The sequence below is a fragment of the Rattus norvegicus genome, chromosome 2 (genome assembly GCF_036323735.1).
Source record: "Rattus norvegicus strain BN/NHsdMcwi chromosome 2, GRCr8, whole genome shotgun sequence".
In the NCBI taxonomy this organism is placed as follows: domain Eukaryota; kingdom Metazoa; phylum Chordata; class Mammalia; order Rodentia; family Muridae; genus Rattus; species Rattus norvegicus.
In genome coordinates, this window is record NC_086020.1 from 150,992,388 (window position 1) to 151,001,210 (window position 8,823).

An 8,823-nucleotide genomic window follows, 5' to 3' on the forward strand; every position below is an offset into this window, starting at 1 on the left:
ATGGCTACAACCAACATGTGAATGCCATATTGTACTTTTAGGTATATCTTGATGTGCAGTTTCTAAGTCTATTTTTGATTCAGATAGATGGATTCTGAAAACACATATTGTTTTGTGTTTTTTGGTTTTTTTGTTTGTTGTTTGTTTCTATGAAGTATTTTAACTATTGTTCACTTTACCTTTAAGTTATATTCAAAGTGAATGGGAGTCATTATGGTGTGCTCATGCATGTATGCATGCACTGTCATGTACTTTTTGTCATGTACGTATTGTCAGTGCATGTCACTGTACTTTCTTATTAATCTCCAATGTGCTCTGTCCCACTTTTGTTTGATTTTTTTCTTCACCCCAAAACCCCTTCTGCGCTCAAAACACATCTTTCCCATTTCCCTCTTTCTTTTCTATCCCCCTCACTCCTTCCCATCATTAATTCCTTTTGACTTTTAAGACCTATATGTACACATAAATGTAAGCTTAGCATTTATGAGGGTAAATATGGTATTTGACTCTTGGAATCTGGTTTATTTTATGAAATATAATGATCCCTAGTAGGACCCACATTCCTGGCAGACATAGGATCTCCTTCTTGATAACTGATTATGCACATTTTCTTTTATTTCTTCGTCTGTTGATGGGCATCAGTCTGGTTCTCTTTCTTAGTTGTTGTAAATGGTGCAGCAGCAAACATGGATGTGCAATACCTTTGTGATTATTGACTCAGAGTCTTTCAGGTATAATTTTAAGTTTTTTAAATTTTTGTACTGAATTTAACAGTTTACATCCCCTCCAGTTTTCATTTTTGATGATCTATCTTAAGATGTATAAGCTGGTAGTGCATGATTATACAGTAGAGCTCCAGAAATTTTTCATCTTGTAAAACTGAAATTTATCATTGTATAACTCCTTGTTCCCTCTGTATTACCTCAGGGCAATCACAATTCTATTTCTGTGAAAACACATTTTGAATGGAATCTTTTTTGTGGTGTTTCTTTAAAGATATTAAGGATGTTATATTGCGTATGAATGTTCCTAATGGATTGATTATTTTTTCTTTTTCTTTTTTTTCTTTTTTGTTCTTTTTGCCAGACACAAGTATTTTTAGAGACACTTTCTTTCTCCTTCATAAATATCAATGATTGAAAACCTGCTGAAAAAGAAATTTATTTTCTTTTATAGATTTTATATCACAGAAGAGTCTTGTGTATTAATCCAGCAGTAATGTAAAGGTGTTACAGATGATCTACAGTAAATCCCAGCAAGAAAATTAACTGGAGATAACAAATATTCCCACAGACACTATGAATTTTCATTTGATGCTCAAGTAAGCAGGGACAAAATGATCTGGAAAATGAAGAAGTATAGCATCCCAAAGGTGATGCATTTCACTTCATAATACTTCTCTGGCAGCTGGCAAGCCACAAAGGTTGTAAGGAAACACAGCAGAGCCAGAAGGATATCAAACCGAAAAATGGAGCAAAGAAACTCTATAGAATCATCATTGCATTGATGATTTTTATAATATGAGGTTCAATGTTTTTGAACCTACCTGGAGGCTTCAACATCAAATAAGCTGTGCATACACCAATCTCCCCTACAACACAGAGCAGCATAATGAGTTTACAAAAAATGGGGTGCATGGATATAAACTGTGTTTTGCATATATAGAGATCTTGTATGCAAGTAAGAATGAAATAGTCTTTCCAAGAATTGAAGACAGACAAAGGCAAAACCCCAGTGCCAGTGTTTCTGTGTTGTCCTGTATTTCTTTAAGGGAGTTAGTTATGTCCTTCTTAAAAACCTCTGTTGTCATCATAAAATGTAGTTTCAAATCCAGATCTTGCTTTTCCATTGTGTTTGGATATCTATTATTTGCTTTGTTGGGAGAACAGGGCTCTAATGATGCTAAGTAATCTTGGTTTCTTTTGCTTAGGTTCCTGTCCTTGACTCTTGTCATCAGGTTGTCTCTGGTGTTAGCTTGTCTTGCTGTCTCTGACAGTGACTTGACCCTCCTGTAAGCCTGTGTGTCAGCATTCCTGTAGACCTGTTTTCTTTCAGCCAGAGCTGGGAACGGAGAGCTGCTCCTGGGTTTTCGTGACCTGAAGCCTCCAGGCATAACACTGGGAGCTGAAGAGCTGGTCTTACCTCTGCTCTCAAATGTGTAGGCACTCCTAGCAAGTAGCTTTCGGCTCTCATTACAGGCAGAATCTGGAGAAGTTCTGCCTCCAACTCCTCTAGTTTCCTGAGCCCAGTGGGCACAGAGGGCACTAGGCGGGTTTCTCTTAGGTCAGGAATGTAGGAAAAATAGCTGTTTATTTTGAGCTCTCAGGATTGTCTGCACTTCTCTAGAGGAAAATGTTTTTGATTCAAAGTCCAGAATACTTGTTCACTAAAATACCAGAAAAAATTTCCTAACTTAAAGTATGAGATATCTGAAAAGGTACATGTAGCCAGAATAGGAAAGAGATTGGTGAGATGAGAAAGTCCACCTGTTATCTAATAATAAAAACACCGATTGTATAGAACAATAAATGGATATTAACAACTGCAAGGACAAGTTCAAAGTAACAGATAACTTCATAGCTAACAGAATCACACCTACCTTATCAATAGAGTCTCTAAAAGCCACAAAACCTGGTCAAATGTCTTATAGAATATAAGACAACACAAATGCCAGTCCAGAAAACTGTACCCGGCAATACTTTCAATCAGCATAGATGGAGAGAACAAGATATTCCATAATAAAAATCCAATTTAAGCAGTACAAACTGAACCATGGAGTATGTGCTCAATGGAAAATTTCAACCTGAAGAGGATAAAAACACCCATGAAACACAGAAGATATAAAATATCATGCCAGAAAAATCAAAAGGAGGGAATCACGCACCCAAACACACACACACACACACACACACACACACACACACACACACACACTACCTTTACCATCAACACCACCAAAAAAAATAACAGAAATTACATATCATTGTTCATGAATATATCTCAGTATCAGTGGACTCAATTACCTATTTAAAAGACACAGAATACCAGAGTGCAGGTGAACACAGGATCCATCCTCCTGCTTCATAAAAGAAAGACACTTCAATATCAATGATAGACTTCATTTTAATGCGCTGGAAAAATAGTTTCCAAGCAAATGGAATCTAGAAATAAGTTGGTGTAGTGATTTCAATATCTAACAAAATATAATTCCAACTAAAATAAATCAAAAGAGAAGAAGAAAAGCACTTCAGACTTGTGAAAGGAAAATTCACCAAGAAGATGTCTCAATTCCAATTATCAGTACCTCAAAAGTAAGAGCATCCAAATTTGTAAAAGGAACAATTCCTCATATGAAAGGGCACCCACATTTGTAAAGAAACACTGCTAAAACTTAATTAAACATTGAATACCACACATTAACAATGAGAGTCATCAACATCCCACTCTCATTAATGGATAAATCATGCAGAGGGAAAATAAATACAGAAAGAGTGGGATTAATAGATGTTCTGAGAAAAATAGCCCTACCAGATATCTGCAGAACATTTTATGCAATACAAAAGAATGCCCCTTCCTCTCAGCAAACCGTACAACATTCTCAAAAATTGAACAAGCATTTGTTCATAAAACAAATCTCAAAAGATATAAGAACATTGACATAAGCTAATGTATCTTATAGGACCAAGAGGAATAAATGCAGAAATTCAACTAAAATAGAAAGAACAGAAAGTCTACAACTTCAAGAAAACTGAACCACTCTCTACTGAATGACCACTGCATCAAGGCAGAAATAAAGAAATTAAGGACCTGGCTAGAGAACTCAATGAAAAAGAATGTACAACGTACTCAAAACCTATGGAACCCAGCAAAAGCTGTGACAAGAGGAAAGGTCATAGCACTATGTGCCTGCATAAAGAAATTAGAAAGAAGCCATGCTAGTAAATTAACAGCATTCATGGACACTCTAGCACAAAAAGAAGCAAATGCACCCAAGAGGAGTAGAAGGCAAAATATTCAAAATGAGAGCTGAAATCAATAAGACAGAAACAAATAGATCAATACAAAAACCTATGAAGCATAGTTTGTTCTTTGAGTAAACTCACAAGACAGACAAACATTTTTCCAAACTAACTATAAGGGAGAGAGAGATAGAAATGGAGAGAGAGAGAGAGAGAGAGAATATCAAAATTTAAAAAAAATCAGAAATGAAAAAAACATAATAAGACACTGAAAAAATTCACTGATCATTATGTAAAACTTTGGACAATCTGTAGTCCACAGCATTAGAATACCTAAAAGAAATTAACACATTTAGATAGATACCAATTACCAAAATTAAATCAAGGCCAGATAAACATTTTAAATAGACACACATTCCCTAAGGAAATAGTCATTGATGCTTCCATATAAAACTAAGAGAGACAGACAGACTGAAACAAAAGAAGAAGAAGAGGAGGAGAAGGAGGAGGAAGAAGAAGAAACAAAGGTAAGAAAAGAAAGACCATAGGGCCAAAGATTTTAGCACAGAATTCTACTGGATGTTCAAAGAAGAGTTAATGTTTATTCCTGAAATTATTTCACAAAATAGATTACTGATATTAAACCACAAAAAGACTCAACAAAGAACGAAGTCCACACAACATCCCCCCATGAACATTGATGATGATAAATATTTGCAAGCTAAGTTCAAGAGCACATTAAAACATCATGTACTTTGATAAAAAACTGGCTTCATCGCAGGGATGCAAGCAGTGTTTAAAATGTAAAAAATATGACAATATAATACACCATGAAAACAAACTGAAAGAATAATTAACATGATCATCCCATTAGATGTAGAAAAAGCCTTCAAAAAACCCAATACCCCTTTATGATAAAAGTCTTGGAGGTCATATATATAGGCACATAACTAAACTATCAAAGTCAATGTATGCAGCAAACCAGTAGCTATCATCAATGGAGAGACACAGCAATTCTTCTAAAATGAGGAGCAGGACAAGGTTGTAAACTCTCACCATATGTAGTTAAGATAGTACTTGAAGTTCTATCAAGAACAAGAATAGAACTAAAAGAGATTAAGAGAATACAAATTTGTAAAAAAGATGTCAGCGTATTTTTATTTTGAGATGATATGAGAGTATATTTAAGTGACCCAAAAAATTCTAAGACAGAATTTTTACAGCTGATAAAAACCTTTTGCAATGTGTTTAGATAGAAGACTAATTTAAAAACCAAAATAAGTAGCCTTACTAAATACAAAAGACAAAGGGCTGAGGAAGAAATCAGGAAATAATACTTGTAATAGTAGCCACAAATAATATAAAATGTTTTCATGGAGCTCTAACTAAAGAAGTGAAAGATATATAGGAAAAACATTTGAAGTCTATGTAGAAAGAAATACAAGAAGATATCAGAGGATGGATAGTTTTGCCATGTTCATGGATCAGTTGGATTAATATGATAAAAATGGCCTTACAAAAGCCATTCTCCATAACACTAACCATTGCTCAAATGTGCTTATAGTAGTTTTATTCTTAATAGCCAGATAATGGAAACCACATAGATGTTCCTCAACCAAATAATGGATAATCAAAATGTGGTAAGTTTACACAATGTGCATATTGATCAGCTATGGCATATTTGTAGGAGATGACTGCCTTGTCTTCCCGGAGTGGGAGAGGGTACACTTAATCCTGTAGAAAATTGATGCCTCAGAGAAGGAGGATGATGGCAGCGATGGGTGATTGGGTGGGGTGCACCCTCTCAGAAGCAAAACATAGGGGAAATTGGGTGAACAATTTGGGTAGGGGGGACCAGGAAGGGAGCAACATTCTGAATGTAAATAAATACAATTTTTAATGAAAAGAACAATAACATAATAAAATATGCAAATGGATGGAACTCAAAAAATCATTTTGAGTATTGTTGACCAAACCAGAAAAACACTTATGGTATATTCTCATTTATTGCTGAATATTAGCTGTAAATTAAAGAATAACCATCCTATCATCCAAAGACACAGAGAGGTTACATAAGGAGAGCTCAAGGATGTCCCTATGAATCTCAGTGGGCAGGGGAAATAGAGAAGATACCTGATGTGTGGAGAAGAGAAAAGAATGAAAACAGGAAGAATTACATCAGGGGAGGATAGAGGGAGAGAATACATGAACAGACAAATGGAATTGTGGGTCATTATGGGAGATGCAGTGCCATGGAAACTCCTAGAAATTTAAGAGGTTGGACATAGCTAAAATTCCTAGCAGTTGGTATTCTGAAGCCTTAATTGGTAATCTCCTTTAATTAGGTTAGTCTTCTAGTGGATTGATTAGGAGACAAACTTGTCACATATTTGTTAACTTATGATTTGTCCTAACTATAAGATGTGTTGGGTTAAAGGCTGCACAGAAATTGTGGGACTGCCTCAAGTGTCAGGATCCAGAAGGTACATAGCCCAGAGACCTAGAATAAAACCAAACAAGACTTACAACAACAACAACATCAACAACAACAACAAAACCACCACTACCACCAACAGCAGCAGCAGCAGCAATGAAAAAGTCAATGAAATGTCGACTATGGGTATGCTGATATACTGATTGATGCCTAACTCAATTGTAATTAGAGAGGCTTCAACCAGCAACTGATGAAAACAGATGCAGAGACACTCACCAAAACCAAAAACTAGATGGAGCTTAGGGAATCCTGCAGATGAGGAAGAATGTAAAGATTCTAGGAGCCAGAGGGGTCAAGAACAAAACATGAACCTCACATAATCAAGTAATCTGGCCTCACAGGAGCACCGAGCGTTTGAACCAACAACCAGGGAGCATGTCTGGCACTGATGTAGGCCTGCTACATATATGTTAGAGTTGTTAGCTTGCTCTTCTTTTTCAACTCCTAACAATGAGGTCAGGGCAGTCTATGATTCTTTGGTTGCATTTTTTGATCCATTACCTCATACTGAGTTGCATTTTGAGACTTAATTGAAGTGGAGGTGCCTAGATTAACTGCAATTTGATATGGCATGTTTAGTTGGTATCCATTGAAGACTTACCCTTTTCTTTAGAGACAGAAAGAAGGAGTGAATGTGGGTGGGGCAGAAAGAAAATAGTATTAGGGAGGGGGAAAGAATGGAGGGACATGCTGTTGGGATGTAAAGAAATCTCCTCAAAGAAAACCAGTAGTTTAAGTAAAAATATTTAAATATGAAAAGTTAAAAATTAGAAAAATGTAATCCCTTTTTATTTCAAAGATAATAGGATTACTATGGTCAATTGTAAAATCCTAAAAATATCAAAATTCTACTAAATTATATTAAAGTTTTCGTGTATTTTCATGTATCATGGACCATTTATACTCTAAATAGATAATCATACCAAAGCCCCCATATGTGTACTAAATTTATTTTCTTAATATTATTCCATATCTAATAATGATAAGTAAATTAGTTTAAAAAGAATAAAAGTAATTTGTAAGCATTTAAATATGTAGAAAAAATAATTTAAAAAGGAAGCCTATTGTTTTTGGTCTGCGTCTGCACCCAGAGACAGAAATGTTCCATATCCCTTAGACACAAAACCTGCCTGCACAGAGCTGTTCTGCCACAAGGACTCTCCATCTTCAGCCCTCAGCCTATAGGAGAGACTCACCAGAAGTTCATAGGGTTTAGGAGCTATAGGGCAAGCTGCGACAGGACCCTTCCAGTCTACAATTGTTCCCAGAGCCAGGACTGTTTCACACACCTCAGAAACAAAACCTGACTCCCAGGAGTACTCTGTCTCTTAAGTCCTCAGTCCACAGGTAAGACCCCAATTTCTCACCAGTGACTATCCAAGGAGAGACACCCCAGGACAGGAGTCTCAGAGTTGCCTAGGATAGGACTCTTCCAGTCTGCATCTGAGCCCAGAGAAGATGTTTGGGGGGGGGTTAGTTTCCACAGCTCTCAGACCTTAATCCTGCCAGCAGAGAGCTTGTCTGCCAGGATAATTCTCACTCAGAAGATCATAGGCTCACAGGCTCACAGGCACACAGGAAATAGAAGCTCCAGTCACAGACAGCAAAACCAACTAACATCAGAGTTGACTACATGGTGAGAGGCAAGCACAAGATCCTAAGCTACTTGGTGTCATCAGAACCCAGTTCTCCCACAAAGCAAATACTGGCTATCCCAACATACCACACTGGGAAAGTAAGGTTTAGATTTAAAATCACATCTCATGATGATGGTAGAGGACATTAAGAGGGACATTAATAACACCCTAAATAAATACAGGAGAACACAGGTAAACGAGTAGAAACCCTCGAAAAGAAAACAAAAATCCCTTAAAGAATTAAAGGAAAACACAACCAAACAGGAAAGGAAATGAACAAAACCATCCAGGATCTAAGACTTGAAATAGGAACAATAAAGAAATCACAGACGTAGACAATCTGATATAGAAAACCTAGGAAAGAGATCAGGAGTCATAGACACAAGCATCACCAAGAGACTACAACAGATAGAAGAAGAATTTTAGTTGTAGAAAATTCCACAGAAACATTGACAAAATAGTCAAAGAAAATGCAAAAAGCAAAAAGCTCCTAACACAAAACATCCAAGACACAGTGAGAAGACCAATCCTAAGAATAATAGGTATAGATGAGAATGAAGATTCCCAACTTAAAGGGTCAGTAAATAGGATCAACAAATTATAGAAGAAAACTTCCCTAATATAAAGAAAGAGATGCCCATAAACATATAAGAAGCCTACTGAATTCCAAACAGATTGGACCAGAAAAGAAATTACTCCTGTCAAACAATATTCAAAACACCAATGCAATAAA

The 8,823-nt window shown here is 36.2% G+C and overlaps 1 pseudogene; it reads right to left on the bottom strand.

Annotated features, from left to right (window-relative positions):
- Positions 1-1,264: 1,264 nt before the first annotated feature.
- Vom2r1-ps1 (vomeronasal 2 receptor 1, pseudogene 1) lies at positions 1,265-7,026 on the bottom strand (annotated as a pseudogene).
- Positions 7,027-8,823: the final 1,797 nt, after the last annotated feature.